The following is a 19,751-nucleotide window of genomic DNA, read 5'->3' as shown; positions in this document are numbered from 1 at the left end:
ATAGTCTGTGCGAACCGAATTTGAATAACCAAGTATTCAGCTTGGCTCGACTCGAATCCACCCCTACCTAATTCTCAATATTTAGAATTTTGGTGGATTCAAAAACCAACATGTATTGCAACTTGCAAGATACACACCAATATCTTACAATATTTTGAACCTTATGCTAAGCATTTTGACATAGAAATAGAGATAAAATGGAGACAATCAGATAGAGAGGTAATGACTCCCAAATGCCCTCTTTTGGGCAGATTTGAACTATGTGATGATTCTCAAAATTCCTTAATTGAGATCGACTAGGTTTTAATACCATTAATCCATTTTCAAAAATCAATTGGGTCAACAAAACATGCCGAGTGGAAAGCAAGTAGCATTCGAAAAACAATAAAAAGTACATGTACCCACAATTTTTGCCCCAAGGGAAAATTTCAAACCAACTTGGTTATGGCTATCAAAATGGAATACTGAATAATGGTGATCTGGTAATCAATTAAGCATCTAAATAATAGTATTCTATTAACATTAAACAAAGTTCAAAGTAGTAGGAATGGTGGTATTTGAAGAAAATGGTACTCATACAATGGCAATTTGACTCTCGGGGCCCCACCTCACCTCGATTGGGGCAGGTTTTTTTACCACTGATCGGGGTTTGGGGTGGGTTCGGAGAAAACCTAAAACTCTGGGGTCAGGGATGGTATTTGTCCACCCTGCCCCAACCCCGACCTGACCGCCCCGTTACCATCCCTAGGTACTCATGAAAACCAGCTCTTTTTTTCTGTACCAGAAAATGCTTAAGAGAGAAGAAAAAAGAACTTTTGGACTGGAGCTAATAGCTAATAAAGAACATTATCTTTTCATCATCAACATCACCAACATATATACCAACATATATAGTTAGTTAACCTAAAAATCTCTGAGGCCCGCACGACTATGCTCATATCCAGCCTATATTTGTTTGAATAAAAAACAGACTATTGACAAATGGTATCCATTTCTTCAAATTCAAGTTCGACTTGTTTTATAAATGGGGTTGAATATGGATCCACCTCTCAATGTTTTATTATCATATCAATTAGCAAAGTTGGTTTGTTTATTGAAAAGTCATAGATTCAAGTCGAGGATATTTCAATTCATTTTGTTAAGGCTATTTATCATGCGAAAAGACCCAAAAATTTGACGATTTTGGTCTTTTGGGGTCTATTTTGGGTATGAGTCTTTTAGTCTTCTTAGAAATATCTCCTAACAGTTTAGATAACCAAAAGACATATTCAGATTTTGGGTCTTGTCTTTTAATGATAAAGACCATTTGGTAAGTCTTCAGTCCATCACACTTTTTGAAATGCGTTTAGAGGCTATTTGTCACACGGAAAGAGAAGAAAAATTCATTGAAGCTTTCCAAAATTTGGCATTTTTGGCCTTTTGAGGTCTTTCCTCGTACACATCTTCTAATCTTTCTAGCTTTTGATTACCAAATTGAAAAAGAAAAATTTTCGATATTCCAAATTTGTCAAAGCCCAAAAGACCCTGTAGAAAGACTTGCCAAACACCACATAATAATATTCAATACTCAATACCCATCCAAATCCAATCTCTTAGCAGCTCTAATTTCAAAGTGAAATTATAATGCCATATTGGGTTTTATCAGAAAGCAAGAGAGAAACTTACCTCAATTCTCATTTTCTCTCTTACTCTTCCTACCTTCTAATAAATCCAACAAAAATATAGCCTAAGTATCAACAACAGCAGTATGCTAGATAAGGCATATCCTCACCATGACTAAAATTACTTCAAAATTATTGTCCCATTCTTTTTTTTATTGTTCATTTGTCGGGAGGGGTTGATCAAAGGACCAATAAAAGGGCAGCTCAAACGGTGTGAATTGTGATGTGTCGTCCAAGCGCAGACACTGATTATAGCACCATCGCTTTTCTTGTAAAAAAAAATTATAACACACTTGTTGTTGATTCTTGATACTTGATAGGTATAGAGAAATTGTTGGAGTTGGAGTCTCAATCCATCATTCATTCGTCATATGATCCTCCTCAACAAAGCGTGGTTGCATGCGTAAGCGTAGTATTGGGAGCATAGAATTGCATCCACAGTCGACACAGCTCTCAAGTCAATGCCTCTGTATACACTGCACACTCGAATAAATCCAACCTTTGATTGAAAAGCATGAATTTATGACAGTGTTTTTCATTGACCTATTCAACTTAATGTCCTAGATGTGCGTTGTACGTATCTGTAAACGTTTAGAAGCAATGAAATTGTGTAAAATTGTTCTGTTATTTTATCAAAAAAAAACCTTAAATTGTATTTTTTTATAAATAAAATTTCAAAATATAAAATAATACATATATTACATGTAAAGTATAAATTATATATTATTTATTAATAATATATATATATATATATATATATATATATTATTTGCTGATATGATTTGGTCTAACTCATTCGACCCAGGCGGCCAAACTAATGGCCCACAAATTATAAACTAAAAATGGGTTAGGGGGATAAATGGGTTTGAGGATGTGACTATTCCCCATTGTCTATGCCCTTGGAGGAAAAAAAAAGAAAAAAAAATTATAAACTAAAAATAAAGTTGTGAATACCGTCTTATTCTAAAATAAAAAAAAAAAAAAAAGAGATTAGATGAAATAGAAAAAAGGGCCGACGAGTGAGTGTTTATCGGATAAGAGAGACTTGAGGAAAGGTGAAACAGTTTACCAAAGATGGTGAAATGAAGTTGGGTGGGATGGGATTAATGAAACCAACCGACCTCATATTATAATGATATAGTTGAGGACAAAACTCAAAAGCATTAGTTAGGTTGAGTTGAGAGAAAGATATAGCTGTAAGTCAATTTGGAAAGGAAGAAATTGAATATTAGTCATGTATTTAATAGAAAATTTGTTAAAATTAAATTTCAAAGGAAAGTAGAAGGTGATCTGTTCAGTTCAGTGGCCCATCACCCCATCTCAATCAGACAGTTATCAACCATCAATTCCAACAGTAGCATCACGCTTCCTTTGCAAGAACGAAGTCAAAAGAAGGATTACTATCGAAGAAGAAGAAGAAGAAAATCAAAGGAGGGTAGTGGCGGAGGAATGGAGCTCGGTCGTGGCTCACCAAAATATTATTTTATATTATTCCTGGTAGTTCTAGAAACCCCTTTTGTCAAAAGGCAAAGCAAACCCAGGACCTCGTTTCATCAGATTCAGAGGCTTGCCTTGCAAGTAGGGTTTTCAAGTTTGAAGTTTCAACAGTTTTTTTCGTACAAATTCACATATCTAATAAATTAAAAATAAATAGGAGTTATATTTGTTAAATACTAGACTAAGCTAAAGAGTCTTATAAATTATAATCACCCCCCATTCTTTAGCCTAAAAGTGCTAATTAGCTTAAGAATCCAACCAAAGCATTCATCTGTCTGTCATTATTAGGGAACCGGTCATTGATCAGACGGAATTATTTAAAACCAGCCCATCGAGTCAAAGCAATTTAGAAATCACAAGAATCGGCTTCTGGGTTCTGCTACTAGACAGGGAACAGGGAAAGGGAGGAGTAATCTGATATCAGACATCACACATCCACACCCCAACAGAATAGATATATAAAAATTGCTATCAGGATTACATGACGATCACAAAGATCTACAAACAGGATAGACATCAACGTGGCATATCCACATCAACTTGGGCGGAATACCCACTTGATGGGAGCGGGACCCCCCATGCATAGACACAGACCACCTGGTATTAGTTTGGATGGTCTCGGATACCTAACTTTCAAAATCAATTGGTACCCCTCCCACACCTCCACAACTCAGAACCCATACCAATTCAGATTTCATCAAATTGCTTTGCATGCTCATTTGTATCGGATTTTGGACGACAGTATCGCCAAACATTTTAGTTCAGAGGAACTTGAGACATCTTTCTTGCTATGTGGGTTCTGGGTCGGTGCGTCTATAATTGGGTCGGATAAGGACTAGACTTCCAAAGCCAATCAAATCAGGTTCAAATTTAATCTAACTCCGATTTATTATATCTTCAAAATAAAGATAAAAATATTCTAAAATATTAATCGAAATCAGATGGGTCAAACCCACAGGCCACATCTAATCATTTTCTGTATAGGAATAGGACTTCAGATTTTCAAGCTAGTCCATTCACAGCCCTGTGAATAAGCATAGGTTCAAAATATTGATATGCCCTATATGTCAATACATCGGTAGAAATGTATCAGTATTGATAATTTTTTTAATTTTTTTTTTTTAATTCGATTCAAAGAAACCAATTTAAGATCCATTCATCCTCTGAATCAGTCAAAACTCCCAATACAATCCGATATGTATCAACCGATACGTATCATATTTTGAATCTTGCCTATGAATGGATTTACAGGCTCGACTGGACATAAACGGCTTACACATGCGCCATGCCTACAACTTGGAACTTGAAGACAGAAGGGGTGACGGATTCACGAGTGTTTTTATACATGCATCAAGCAAAACCAATTACGGACGCTAATTTGGAATTTGGAGAGAGAGAGAGAGAGAAAGGCAGCTTTCGGCGTACGGTGATGTGAAACAAGCATGCAGAATAGCGAGCATCCAGAGATCGACTGACCCCACGGAAGATACTTGTTTGCTCCTCCACATGCAAAAGATTTCGACGTCCCACCCTACCTACCTTACCCTTATACATCTCTCTCTCACTACCACACCAGTCAGTCAGTCACCAGATTCACGAAGTGTTAAGCCCGCTGCCCCCCCTACTTGAGTCTCCCCGAACGTTGGAACCAAATCAATGCGCATGCACCGATACATTCTCTATTTCAGCCGACTTCGGCTTCGGTCAGTGCAAAGCCCGTTGGAACACTCTTCGAACAATTTTTACAGCCTTCCATCAGTAACATTTCCGTATATCTATGCTTTATTTCATGGAGAAATATTCTCAATGCAAGGCTAAGATGGCTATTCAAACCGGTTTTGCACTGACTGAATCTGATTTCATTTCAGCTTCCACCCGGAGGAGATCGGCTTCATTCAGTGCAAGGCCCGCTCGAGTGGTGTTCGAACAGCCTTGCATTGGGAACATCTCAGTACTTCTGTGCTTTATAATGCAAGGCTATAATGGCTGTTGAAACCAAGGTTCAAAATATTGATACTTATCAGCCGATACATGTCATATTGGGAGCTTCCTGATACGCCCCTACAGAGGGTGTATCAGGGTTTTCACTAGTTCAGGGGGTGGACAGACCTTAAACCAGCCCCTCTAAACCAGATTTGAAAAAAAACTACCAATATGCCTCTACCAGCGTATCGGATGTATTAATATTTTAAACCTTGATTGAAACGGGTTCTACACTGATTGAATCCGGTTTTCACCTAGGGCCAAACAAGTGTCAACCATCCCTAGGGGAGCCATGCTTTTGCGGCGCATGAATCCCGAGTAGACATGTTCATGGGATGGGCCGACTCAGACTTTTACTCTTCATTAACAGAATTTTTTCAAGCCTGAGCCAGAACCCGAACTCAGCCCTCATAAAAAACCCTGCATCGTAACCCCAAGCCCGACCTAACAATGAAGGATTAAACTCGATGTAAAATCCTTAAACTGGTTGGGAAACCTTAAACTACATATGTGAAATCCGAAACCATAATCCTTTTCTTCTTCTTCTTTCCATGAAAGATTAAACTCGATGCTAAATGATAATACAAATTAATCTGCTTTCTTCTTTCCTTGTCTTTTATTAAAACAAAATTCATTTGATTTTCTTAATTTATTTCAAAAATCTTAAATTACTAAGTGTCATTTAAGTAGGAAATTTAGTCATTTTATTTCTCTTCCTGTAGCGATCGATCTGTATTATATAAGCCCCGTAAGGATGCTTTAGTGCTAATCGCTGAGGTCAAGCCATTTGCGTTTTATAACCGGAGTCAATTCAGTTTGTTTTTTTTTTTTCAATAATGATCTGTTTGATTGTCGAGAAGGGATGGGATGAGAAAGGAAAATTTTATTTTCTCAATTTAGGGTGTCTATGTTTGTTTGTTGAGACCCATTATCCATAGAATTTACTTTTGATTGATATAAAAATTTTGCAGGATGTTTGAGTCTTGCCACGACAGAGCTTCACCACTAGCTTCAGCTACCCAGTTTTTTGCCAGTAATCCAAATATTAAACTAGCAAATCTAAGCACTACAACAATGTGGAGTGACTAGAGTGAGAGGTAGTTTTACCAATGTCAGATTTGACCTGAGGTCGAGTGCCGCAATGGGATTTTGGGTTACCTTCATTCCAAGATTTTCTTCGAATTGAAATGTCAGATCAGCTTGTGACCAGGTGGTTCGTCGATGGAGGTATTGTCTCAAATGTTAATGTGTTCCAACGAGGAATAGAAGTTTAGGTCGTCATTAACGTCTGCTCTTTCAAGCCATATATGAAGGTGGACGCAAGGATCGGTGATGTGTTAGGGAAGCTGGTGTATCGAAATTGCCTGGTATGAATGATGAATAATAGAGGAATTATGAAAACGGAAGGTTGATGACGTAGAATGGCTGGGAAAAAGCATATTGCCGCTACTGAGAATTCAGCGGCGATCTAGAAGAAACGGAGAGGGTGAAAGAGGAAGGGGTAACTGTCGCCCGTTGCTGGTTCACTGCCTCTGTCGAGAACCCCGAGACAGTTCGGAGAGGGGAGACAATATGCCAGGGTGAGAGAAGGTTACTGAGCTGAGAACTGTCGCCGCCGTCTCTCCGTGTCCAAACGAGGAAGATAAATAGTGTCACCGGTTTCGGTTGGAAAAAAGAGAAGATGAACAGTCATCTCTTCACTATTCGAACTCAAATGCCAAAAGCCAGATCCGGACGACCAAGTAGACGGAACCGACGATGAGATTTGGAGGGGAACCCATCCAATGGAACAAGTCAAAAGTGCTATAGAAATGAACATAAACGACGAGAGAATGTCAAATCAAAACTTACTTGACAATGAAAACGTCGGAGACGGTGGCAGAGATGTTATAGTTGGCCGCCTGGAAGGAAGAGACGAAGTCTGGTAGGTCCCTTTCAATAATATTTTCTCACGGTTTGCCTTTCTCAACGGTGAGACCCCACCTATTGATTTTTGGGTCTTGAAAAAAACGCATGAAAAAGGAAATATTCCCTAAAGATGCTTCCCTTCCCATGCGTTTCTCGGAAACCAAACGTACCATAAAGAACTTGTGTAAGGCAGTTGAGGGAAACTTTCAAACTTCCTAGAAGTAATCTACTAGCATCTCAATGCAGCTGTGATTTCACTCATAAGCCCAAAACTTATGTACTCGAGCTAACAAAGTTGAGAAATACATGACTTGTACAAAATAACAGAGGCTGAAATGCATGACTTGTACAAAGTTGGGAAATGTAGGACACCGCCGGAGAGAGGGACGACTTAGTTCACTGGTGGCGCGGCTGGCGTTGGTGCCTAAGTTCGCTAGTTCCTGAGAGTGTGCGAGTGAATGAGAACTGAGAGAGAGAGAGAGAGAGAGAGAGAGAGAGAGAGAGAGGACTCACCACTAGAGAGAGACGACCGTTGCCTGAGCTTGCCTCTAAAACTGAGAATGGTGGTTACCTGCTTGGGTTTGTCGCTATTCTTGAGAGTGAGAGTGAGGAGAGAAGATAGAAGATGAAAAGAGGGATATGGGAAAGGGTTAGTTGGCTAAGAATTTAGGGTTTAGAAGAAATTATAAAATGTCAAGCCAAGTTAGGCTCGAGCCGGGCTTTTGTGACAAATCCCAAGCCTAGCCCGAAAAATAGTCAGGTTAGACTTTTAGGCCTGAGGTCAATCCCGCGAACTAAAATCAATGTGCAAGCCCGTCCAAGGGTCGAGCCCATTACAACTAAACGCTGGCCTCAAATATTTTTCATATTACTGGGCCCGTTACAATTGAACACTGGTTTGTTTAACCATAGATTTTTGGAATACAATCGCAAAGGGCCAAAGGTGAAGGGGTCCCCTACTACTAGAAGTTGTAGCGGCAATGATGATATAGGGAAGAGAACAAAGGGGAAGGAGAGAGAGAGAGAGAGAGAGAGAGAGAGAGAGAGAGAATGGTAAAATTGGCTTTTAAAAAAATTATACATCACGTGATATTACGTGTACAAAATTTGACGGAATATTAACGGATGACAACGGTAAGAGTAGACATAGTCAATTGTCAAAAACAATAGAGATACTTTAAGACAATACTGAAACAGCAAAGGTATAGTTAGTCAATTTCCTAAACCTTAGGGATTGTTTAAAAAATTTGCCCAAAAAAGTATAACACTTTCACATGAAAAAGATAAGACATTTAATAGCCCCTCTTAAAAAAATTGTCTTGGAATTACTAGAGTTATTTTATCAGTAACACATCCATTTATTATTTTATAAGAATGAAGGAAATGTATATGTACAAGAGTGTGCCAAGCACCCCATATAAGCTAGTAATGCTACGCACCCCAAAACAATAAAACATCTGTATTTGATTCATATTCACTCTGTGCCACCCATTTACATGCCCACTTAAGGGTCGCGCCCATCTCCCTCATCAGTTCTTTTTATCCCCCTTTCCACATGCCTATGAATCCAAGAGCCTGTTTTGTTTTGGATGAACCAGCTCATCACAACCTCAGAATCGCCTTCTACCTCCATGTCATTGTTGTTCAAAGATTTTCCCAACCTCAGCCCATGTAGCACAGCAATCGGTTCCACGCTCGTAGAGTTTTCATAATCGATGGGACCCAACAAATAAGCCTAAAGCATTCCATTGCAATCATGGTTCAAAGTATCAATACGCTCTGCTGAATTTTTCAGTATTGCCTATTGAGCCACTATAGGATCGATACTTGCTTATTCAAATTTCAATCAACTACCATCATGGCACCATTGTTGCACACCTAATACTGTATTTTAAACTTGACAGATGTCTCAAAATCTCTGTATTTAAAGTATTGCTCAATTAAAAATCATGCACATCGTCCAATACGGTACAATGTGTCACCACGTTTAACTTGGTGTCGGAAGTTGGAGTGATTCATGTTCTATTGCAGATTATTCTTTCCGGTGATGATTATGCTACCATTAGCATATTCTATATAATCTTATCAACAAACGAGAATACTTCCAAAGTTTTTAGGCAACCCTCAATTTTATACTCAATTGATGTTTCTTTTGTTTGTTTTTTCCCTCTAAAAGTTCTACTGTTTCTTGTTTCCCATACCACCCATAAAACAGCTACGCTATAGATCTCCATAAGATCTTACCCCTCTTCTTCTTTAGAGAGAAAAGTCTTCCTGAGTCGACTTATAACATCAATTGAAGGATTCTACCTGTAACCAAAGAGAAAAAAAAAAAAGAAGAAAACTCCCAGATACTAGACAAAAAACAATAGGAGGTTAGTAGATGATAGGTAGATCCATAAAGAAAACACGTGAAAAATAAGAAAGCCTTCTCTAATGAAGATTATCATATATATTAAATCTCATATCTACAACCCAACAGAAAACCCTTACCTTGGAACCTGTACAATTGTGCATGAATAGAAAATTTTTTCTTGGTAAAAGAATAGAAAAAATAACTAAAGAGTATCTCTGATCTTACACCTGTAATTTCCAGAAGATAAAACTTACTTACGGGCTATGGGAGCACCAAAGCTTATATGACCACTTCACTTGCAACAGGTAACTTCAATAGGTCATTTTTAACATGCCTAGATATCTTGATATATACTTTCCATTTTTATCACCCACTGGAGTTGATCATAGATTCCCACAAATACACACAAACTTGTAATATAATCATTTATAATTTTGTCCACCTCAAAATCTGCATCTCCACCTCAACATATGTATCTCCAACCATTATTAGCCTTTGTCATCTTATAAAATTTACCCTATAGCTGATTTGTTATTCTTTATTGACACAAAACTCCGCTCCACCTCAATGTTTGCATTTCCAACCACTCACCAGCCTTTGTCATTTAATAAAATTTACCCTAAACCTGACTGGTTAACCTGATTTGTTATTTCTTTAATGACGCAAAACTCCGCTCCACCTCAATGTATGCATTTCTAACCACTCATCAGACTTATCATCTAATAAAATTTACCCTAAACTCCACTAATGACACAAAACTCCCTCCCTGGTTTGTTATTCTTAAATGATACAAAACTCCGCTCCACCTCAATGTATGCATTTCCAACCCCACTTGTTCCTTCTATATAATTTTGTATAGCATATATTCTATCGTAATCCTACCTAGTTTCTTTTTATCTTAGATACTCTCCCTAAACTCCACTAATATGAGCTTGTCTTACATTGCTGGTCCCAAGCACAAATAAAGAAGGGATGTTTCACGGTGGCATCCGGCATTAAAACTTTTGCAATAATAATAATAAAATAAAAGTACAATAAAAAAACAGCAGCTATCATCATTATATTAAAATCAACTATATAGATCATGGCACTGAGAACAATTCTCTCACCAGGATGCTCTAAAGTAAGCTATCAAATTCTCGCTTCCAGGTAATCCATATACTCTTGGTAATAATTTCAGGATGCCCAAACTTCTTGAGCCATGGCTTAGTGATAATAAGAAAATTGGTTGTTTCTTCAGTATATCTATCATAACCTGCTTCAATCTCATCTCATGTTCCTTTATCTCCTATCTAAAACCAGCCCTCTCATGCTTTCATGTCTTGATACAACAACCTCCGTCTTCATGCAATTTTTGGACAGGATCCAATAAATGCTTTGTGATTTGTCCCCAACCCCCTGTTATACAGCAGCAGGACTAAAGCCCAACAGATGATCAAGAGTCCAATCATATGCAACCGACAATGGTACATGACTACTGGTTATGCTAACAAAGTTGGTTAAGCACATGCTTATCCAGTGGTAGCATATAAAAAAGGTTTAACACATGAAAATTCAATTCCCAAGTTATAATCTCGTTATAGCGAAGCATTAAAAGATGTAAATTTGAAAATTCAATACCCTAAGTTATAATCTTGTCAATCAGCAAACGCATTCACTTTTCTCTTTCATACCTTTAACACTTTCACAAATACAATAAATCAAAGAATATATCAGCCATTGACATGACAAGATCTTTATGTCAAAATTTAATTTCACTTGACTCACCCCATTGACGTAGGTTTTATTGATCAATCTCCACGTACTCTTGGAGAGAAAAGAAGAGATAAGAACTGGTCTGCCGATTGGGAGAATAATTTAATCTCCCAGCCAACCAGGCCCAGGCCACTTTATATAGACTTCTTAGAATCACATAAAATTACATTACTGCCCTTGTTCATAAAAATAACAGAATTCCTAAACTACCCCTAGTAGGTAATAATAAAAAGACAAACATACCCCCAAATCCAAGAATAAATAGTATACAAATAAGAATACAACAAAAGGCTACTTTCAACATCCCCCTCAAGCTGGAGTATAATGTTATATAACATTTATATAAACCCAGATTGCTAATAATGATGTCAATCTGAGGTCAACTAAATGCCTTGTTAAGTAAGTTTGCTAATTGTCCTTCAGTTTTCACAACTGGGTATCCATATCTCCATATCTCCACACTTAATCTTCTCACAGATAAAATGAGAATCAACTTCAATATGTCAAATTCTCTCATGGAACACAAGATTCAAAGCAATATGCATGGCAGCCTTAATTGTCACAATGAAGATGCATCAGCAATATCATAATGACCCCAACTTCTGAAGCAAACTCTTAAGCCATACCAATTCACCTGTGGTATGGTTCATTGCCCAATATTTAGCCTTCACACTACACTTGTTTAAATGTCCATGTTCCTTAGATATCCACTCCTGAACCAGGTGACACTTTCAATTAATGTAATATTTTTAACACAGCTTTTAGATAGGGTACTATAGAACTCATGAACCAGCTTATGACACTAACTACAAAGGATATGCTTGGGCATGTAGTCATCAAATATTTGAGTTTTCAAATCGGTCGCCTGTAACATGTGTTATCAATAAGTTCTCCCTGATCAGAGGTAAATTTGGAATCCATGGGTGTAGCTACTGGCTTACATTCTATCTCCTCTAGTAAATCCAGTTTTCTTGCATTGTAAGTGAGGTACTCTGTGGTGGACCTCATAACCTCTATCCCTAAGAAATATATCAACTTACCCAAGTCTTTAGTATGAAACTACTACTCTAGAAATAAGTACAGATCATAATATCTTGTCACTTCTGAGTCACTCCCAATCACCACTGTCATCATTATCAACATATACTACCAAGATAATGCTTCCTATACTATAAGCTTTGCAAAAAAGTTAAGTAATTTGATTGGCATCTACATAATCCATACTCAACAACCACATCGCTGAACCTCCCAAACAAGGCCCGTGGTGACTGCTCAAGTCCATATGATGCTTTCTTCAATCTACACACCATCCCCACATACTCCCCCTAGGTTGTGTGAAATCAAATCCTCCTGAGACTGCAAAGTCCCCAAAGTCCATACATAGAATGTTCTCAAATATTCTGTTATTTCCATCTTACCAAAGTCCCCATATCGCATGATTAACTTTGCCAAAAAATCTTACCTCTTCTGCTGAGCCCAATACTTTGCCACTGCCACAAAAGATTTACGATCCTCTCAGGCATGACCAAACCATATCCAATCAGATTGAGAAAGTGATTCCAAATTTTCCTAGCTGGTTCCCCATCACCGAGGCACAAACTGTAAACATAAGGAGAGAAAAATAATCTGCCTTTCTTCTTCGGGAGTAGGTCATGTGTTTATTGTCTTCAAGCACTCTTCCCACACAAAGACGTGTGCTTATTTACTTTTTGGATTAGTAGCAGGAAATGTATTCATTCAACTTGGCAAAATAACCATAAAATTCATGAAGAATCATTGACACAAGGCAAAAGAGTACAAACAGCTTAGAGCAGATCATTGTTGTGTTATAGATGAAAACGATTTTGGTACAAAACCCTCTCAGGAGCTGGTAGAACCCACAGTCAAAATCATCTTTAGAGTCTTAGGGCCTTCATCTTCTGTAGCCAATCACAATTTGCAGTCTCCTTCAATGCTAATACCAGTCCAGCCATGAGAGTTTCACATCTCAACTCATGCAGTAGTGCTAAAGTTTCTGCTCTCACCCAATTAGGCCATTATAACTTAGTATGAGCTCTCCATATGGTTTAATACAACACCTATTGCTGATGTGAGCCTGGATTGCCTAGGCAGAAACATTCCAAATTGAGTTTTAGTTTGCCCTCAGCTGTCACTCCCAATTTGCTGCCTTGCTGGTGTTGGTTGCCTCTTACGTCCATACCATTACACTCCAGCCTCTAAGGATGTAGTCCAAGGTTCTAAATATCGATACAGGCCAATACACAGGATGGGGCATATTGGCCATTCGGCATGTATCTTTATGCACTTCTTTTTCTTTTAGTTTTCTTTTTCAAACCTGTTCAGGGGAGACAGGTTGCAGGGGTGTCAGGCAAGGGGATCCACTCTCACCCTTCCTTTTTACCTTAGTAGCTGATGTGATTAGTAGGATCATTACTAAGGCTGACAGTGAAGATGCCATTAGGGGTTGGAGAATAGGGAGACACCAAGTCCCTGTCACCCACCTTCAATTTGCAGATGACCTAATGATCTTTTGTGAAGGAGGTTTTAGCGAAAAGGTAGCAAACCTAAACGAGCTAATCAAAGGATTTGAAAGTATTTCTAATTTGAAAATAAATTTGGAAAAGAGTTGCATTGAGGGTATAAATTTGGAGGTAGGGGAGGTCGAGGCTATTGCGGAGTGTCTTGAGTGTTCCATCTCTGCTTGGCCTATGTCATACTTAGGGCTTCTTCCATTAGGGGCAAATCCTAGGGAGAGTAGACTTTGGACCCCAGTGATAGAAAAGTTTGAGAAGAGATTAGCCTCATGGAAGAGGAATTATATCTCTTTAGGAGGGAGAATTACCCTAATAAGAGTTACCTTGGCTAACTTACCTACCTATTTTTTGTCCGTATTTAGGATACCAGTTAGGGAAGCTAGGAAACTGGAGAAGTTGATGAGAGATTTCCTATGGGAGCCGGGACAAGAAAAAAATGATCATTTGGTTAATTGGGAAATTGTGTGCAGAAGTAAAGAAGAGGGGGGTTTGGGACTTGGGAGGGTGGCTGGAAAAAAAAAATTCAAGCTCTGTTAAGGAAATGGTTGTGGCGATGGCCATTGGAAAGATGGAGGTTGTGGCATGAGGTGGTGGGAAGCATTCATGGGAGGTTAGAGAATGGATGGGATGTTGGTGTATCAAGGCAGGCTAACCTAGAAGCACCTTGGAAGGTCATTCACAACACCCTTCCTCAATTCCTCAATTTTATCAGGAATGAAGTTTGTTCTGGCAACGCTGTTCGCTTTTGGGAGGATATTTGGGTAAGAAACCCACCTTTAAAGGACTTGTTCCCTTTGCTATTTTTTGTTTCTTTGTACAAAAAAGAGGTGGTCTCAATTTGCCTCACCTTTGGGAACACCCTTAGATCCTACTTGGGATTTTGGGTTTCATAGAGGACTAAGGGATGATGAAATTGAATCTCTTTCAGTCTTGCTTGGTTGTCTTAATCAGGTTTGTTTGGATCCCTCCAAGCCAGATAAGAGGGTGTGGACTCCTAGACCCAATGGAACCTTCACTTGTGCTTCTTTCTTCAAATCCATCTCTCAACTTTGTACTCAACAACCCTTTCCGTCAAAAGAAATTTGGTGCAGGCCAGTTCCCCCAAAAATTATGGCGTTTTGTTGGGAAGTATTCCATGGGAAAGTAAACACTCTATATAACCTACAAAAGAAAAGACCTTTCCTCTGTAGAGCTCACGGCGAGAATTGTTACCACATATTAAAACCATTCTACTTTTTTTTTGCCTACAAAAATAGGGAGAATCATGTGGAGATGTGCTTGCGTTGCCTTGATTTGGACTCTTTGGGAAGAAAGGAATGTTAGAATTTTTAAAAAAAAGGAAAGGAGCAGTTAAGAATTGAAAGACTATGTGCTGAATGGGCAATACCTTGGCTGAAGATCTTGGAAATCTTTCATCAATTCTCCTTTAATGACCTTTGGAGAAATTGGTCAACAATAGCAAGGTGTTCACCCCTAAAGGACAAATCAATTACAAGCTAGTCTCCTCCATCCGGAAGCTCACTGAAGTTGAACTTTGATGGAAGTAGCATGAGTAATCCAGGACTATCCAAAATGGGGGGTGCTTTGAGAAATGAGAAGGGAGAGATTTTGTTGCTCTACTCAGGCCTCTTAAGAATTGGGGACTCCATCAGAATAGAGCTATTAGCTGTTGTACAAGGGGTGCAATTTGCAAACCAGCTAGGGGTACAACACCTAATAATCGAAGGGGATTCCAAAGTGGTGGTGGGTTGGTTGAAAAATCCTAAAGAGGCAATGTGACGCTACAAGAATGAAATGAAGAAATTCAGTTGGTTGACAAGGAATATGTTGGTCACTATACAGTGGGTGGGGAGATCAACAAATACTTTGTCAGAGGTGTTAGCCAAGCAAGGGGTAAATAGGGAAGAGTTGTTTTGGGCTCAGCTGTGATTCCTGTTTTTCTTTCCTAGTTTACTTGTAAGATTCAAGGAGGGGTTGTAGCTCGTGCCTCTCCCTGGGATGTTGTATGAGTTCACACTAAATCAGCTTCTAAATTAATAAATTTATTATCACTCATAAAAAAAAAAGGCATGTCTACCACCTGAAACAGGTCAACCCCAAAACCCTACCTAAAATACCGTATCAGTGGGTCACTGATACATTGTGAAATTATGATCCTTGAAGTAGTTCATCCAAATCCCTTTGAATTCTTCTCTAGCCATTAACCAATCAGGTACATTTACTATTATATTTACTACGAGCATATGCACCTCCTCCTTTTCATTGAAGATTATATTGTTACACTCATTCCAAATGCTCCACATGATTGCTGCCCTGGAGCTCTGCTACAAATGTATACCTCTTTGATTGTACTGGTGAGTTTTCCATACCAAAAAGATCAAGTATTTCTTGGGGATCAGTTGAAGTCTTCAAATCAAACTTAACAATATCATCTTATTCTTTTATCATACAAGTGGTAAACTCTGTTATTTTAGGTACATAAACAATAGGTATGAATTAAAAATAGGGTAAACTCATTTTTCTATAAATGTTTAGGCTTTTTGGTGTATATTATTAATTTTCTAACAGATTCCAATAAAATAGAAATAATCTTACAATTTACAATATAATTCATAGTTTGATTCAATTGAACCTTATCTATATTTACAAAACTTTTTTTGATAAATATATTTAGAAAACAATTACTATTTTCAGAACATTGCTATGAACTGCAATTAAGCCCCCCTACTTCTATTGGTTGCTCCCCTTTGGCCCATAACCACCATCCTCTTGAAAGATCTCACACCCAAAACCTTCCCTATTCGATTTACAATATGATTTAGAGTTTGATTCAATTGAACCTTCTCTATATTTACAAAACATTTTTTGATAAATATATTTAGAAAACAATTATAATTTTCAAAACATGGCTATGAACTGCAATTGAGCTCCCAAATTCTATCGATTGCTCCCCTTTGGCGCATAACCACCATCCTCTTGAAAGATCTCATACCCAGAAAATGTTGATAGAACTACACTTATCAAAAATAAATAAAAGAATTGGTAGAACTAGTCCACCAAGCAAAGTTACATCATGATCAAATGCTCACTAACTTAAATTTTTAGGTCTGATAAATATCCAAGCACAATAATTTTATTAAGCAAGAGCAAGCCAAGTGAAGCTAATTTTATGCATTGCCATGATGCCATCAGGTACAGGTGGATCCCAACTCCTTCAAATTCCACAATTTCAATGATTGTTTGCTTGGTAAGTCAGGACCCATTGAAATTGGAATTGGAGAATAATATCAATTATTTTAGGCATACCAATGTAGATAATAATATCAGCACAAAGATTCTCCTTCATGAACACAAGATCTTCATATCTCCTGTCCACAACATCCCTTTTTATAGGCAATGATTCATATTTTATTGGTTTACTGTGAAAGAATGTAGAATTACAAACTTTTGGCAGCCTCTGCAACCCTGCCCAATTCATAGTTTTTGTATACAATTCTAGGGATCCAAATCCCTATTAGTAGCCCCCCCCCAAAAAAAAGGGTTTCTGTTTACCCCTTGTTTGTCCAGAGCATCTGCCATGCTATTGGCTGATCTTGGTGTCCACACTACCCTCAATTGTCTCTATGGCCATGGTCCTGATCTGTGTTGTGTGATCCAACCCACTACCTGAGAATCACCTTACACCATAAAATCTCTATTATTTAATGATTTCCCAAGGTCTACAACAACCTTATTTTGGAAGGTAATTGCTGGTTGTTTGGACAAACAGCAAATCTAGAAGACTAGGGTCTCTAGCCATTTATATTTTTTGAAGATAAAATAAAAATTATTAAAGAAAAAAGAAGAATACAAGAAAGGTGACAAGTAGTCACCCGAGAAAAGAGAAAAATAACCCCTGAAAACCAAACCCATCTGCTGTAAACAAGACCCAAAAAACCTACCCCACACCTTAAACCACAGGCTTCAATTCCAACCCCTAATGCACCATCAACCCACTAACCGCTTCCCAAGCTAATGAAATCCATCCAAACCAAGAAGAAATCAAGAAAAGATAAATACCCAAAACCCTTCAAAACTGGACCTCAACCAGAAAATACAACCACATCCAACCCCCAAACCCGTCTTGGACTCAGTTGCTTGGCTTTTGAAGAGTAGACTGCTGCAAGCTTACTCTCTCTCTCTCTTGTTCAAATTTTTTATTTTCTTAACCTTTTTGAAAGGCCCCACACCAAACACACTTCCTCTAATTTTGCAAAAGCTTTTGAAACCAGAAGATTTTGGCGGCATCTTAACCTTCTAAATAGTTTCACTGCATTAACATTCTTCTTATGGTCTTTAACTGCTATAACATTATTATAAATTCTCTCCAATTCCAACACAGCGTTCTTTTTGAAGGTTTTGAGTTCCATTCCATCACCTCCTTCCCTGTCTCTAGCTATTTATATCAAAATGTCTCTTGTTTTATCAATAACAGAACCAATTTCATTAATTAAGGGGGGAAAATGGGTACAAGAACAAAAAGGGGAAAGATAAACTCTCTGATCACTCCCTAGAGAAAGAAACTATTACAATACAGCCCAAAAACAAACTATCCCTTTCCACCCATTAAGGCAAGAGAGTCAGCAAACATTGGCAGCCCTTCTCACCCATTTAAAGTTCACCTCCATCCCCTGAAGCAATCTCAATACTTTCCTCTTTTCAAAGATATAGGAACACCATCCATCCTCCTCTCCTTGGAGCCACTCAACCACAAGCTTCGAGTCACCCTCAGAGGCAAGCTTCCTAAAATTCAGCTCTCTAGCCTTTTGGACACCTTCCACCACAGCCATAATCACCTCTCTCAAAGAATCACCAATTCCAATTGGTCCAGAATAAATCGCAATAAGTTCCCCTTTCTCATGTATGAAGGCTCCTCTGATTCCAAATGAACCCAGATTACCTTCACTGCTAGAAGAACTAACCACCTCCCTCCATTTTCTCAATAATTCATCTGCAGCAATATTCTTGAAGAGATCCAGTGTCTGCACCCAGTGGACAACTTTGATTAAAATGGCTTCAGCAATAGCATCCCTGCTTTCTTTGTCAAGAAAGATTATGTGATTCATTCCTTCTCGAATTGTCCAACAAACTGCCACTCTCGTGCATTTATATAAAATCCTGTCCCTCTTCTTTGGCCAACTGAAAAGTAGAGGCAAACAGACTTTGTACGTTTGACAGAGGGTTCCACCCACACCCAAACAAAGAAAAGAACCAATCCCAAATTGAAGAAGAAAAAGGGTTCCACCCACACCCAAACAAGGAAAAGAGCATCAATGAGGGGAAAGACACCAATTAGGTCCCTATCTTTGCATTAATTCACAAGTATTAATTCTCTCTAAACAAACTTCCCAACAAAAACCATCCACCCCATGCGGAATAGGTTTGCTCAAACCTCCTTCATTGGAAAAGACAACCCATGGCTATCACTTGGCCGAATAAGGGAAGAAAAAAAGGAAGCACAAGAGAAGGTACCAGAAGAGAACAAAGTCCACATCCTCCTATCCCTTCTTGAAGCACCAAGCATACCCCTTCAAGGTTTTGAAGCAAGCTAATAACACTTGTAATTTCAGACTCCCTTATACCCCTTCTAAATCCCAAGTCCCAAACAACACCACTACTAGAAGTAGAAGGCACCACAAAAGAAGAAATGGGTTCCTCCCTACAATTGGATAAGGCACAAAGTGAGGGGAAATGTGTCTTTTGCCCACCCAAACATGATCCCAAAACTTTACCAAAGTTCTAGACCCAAGACTATATCCAATATGACATAGGAAAGAAGGATATCACAAATGGACTTCCAAGGGGAAGCTCTTGTAGCCCAAACGGAAGTGCCAGAGTCACATCTATCAGCCGCAAGCCCATTTTCCTCACAATGCCGAAATTCCTCTCTTGTATTCTTCCAAGACCTAATCCTCCATACTTCTCGCTTCTACACACCACTTCCCAACTCACTCTATGATCCTTCTTCTCCTTCCCAGGCTCCTATAAAAACTCCCTCATCAACTTCTCTAGCCTCCT

General features: G+C 38.4%; 1 long non-coding RNA gene across 1 annotated transcript; it reads left to right on the top strand.

Moving 5' to 3' along the window:
- Positions 1-4,754: 4,754 nt before the first annotated feature.
- Positions 4,755-7,310, top strand: LOC148880217 (uncharacterized). The gene is made up of 2 exons (XR_016110193.1): positions 4,755-4,916; positions 6,113-7,310. It is a non-coding gene; the product is annotated as an uncharacterized LOC148880217 (long non-coding RNA).
- Positions 7,311-19,751: the final 12,441 nt, after the last annotated feature.

Source organism: Nelumbo lutea, chromosome 1 (genome assembly GCF_056320005.1).
Source record: "Nelumbo lutea isolate HS-2025 chromosome 1, American lotus-T2T, whole genome shotgun sequence".
NCBI lineage: Eukaryota > Viridiplantae > Streptophyta > Magnoliopsida > Proteales > Nelumbonaceae > Nelumbo > Nelumbo lutea.
This window is presented reverse-complemented; position numbering and strand designations above follow the sequence as displayed.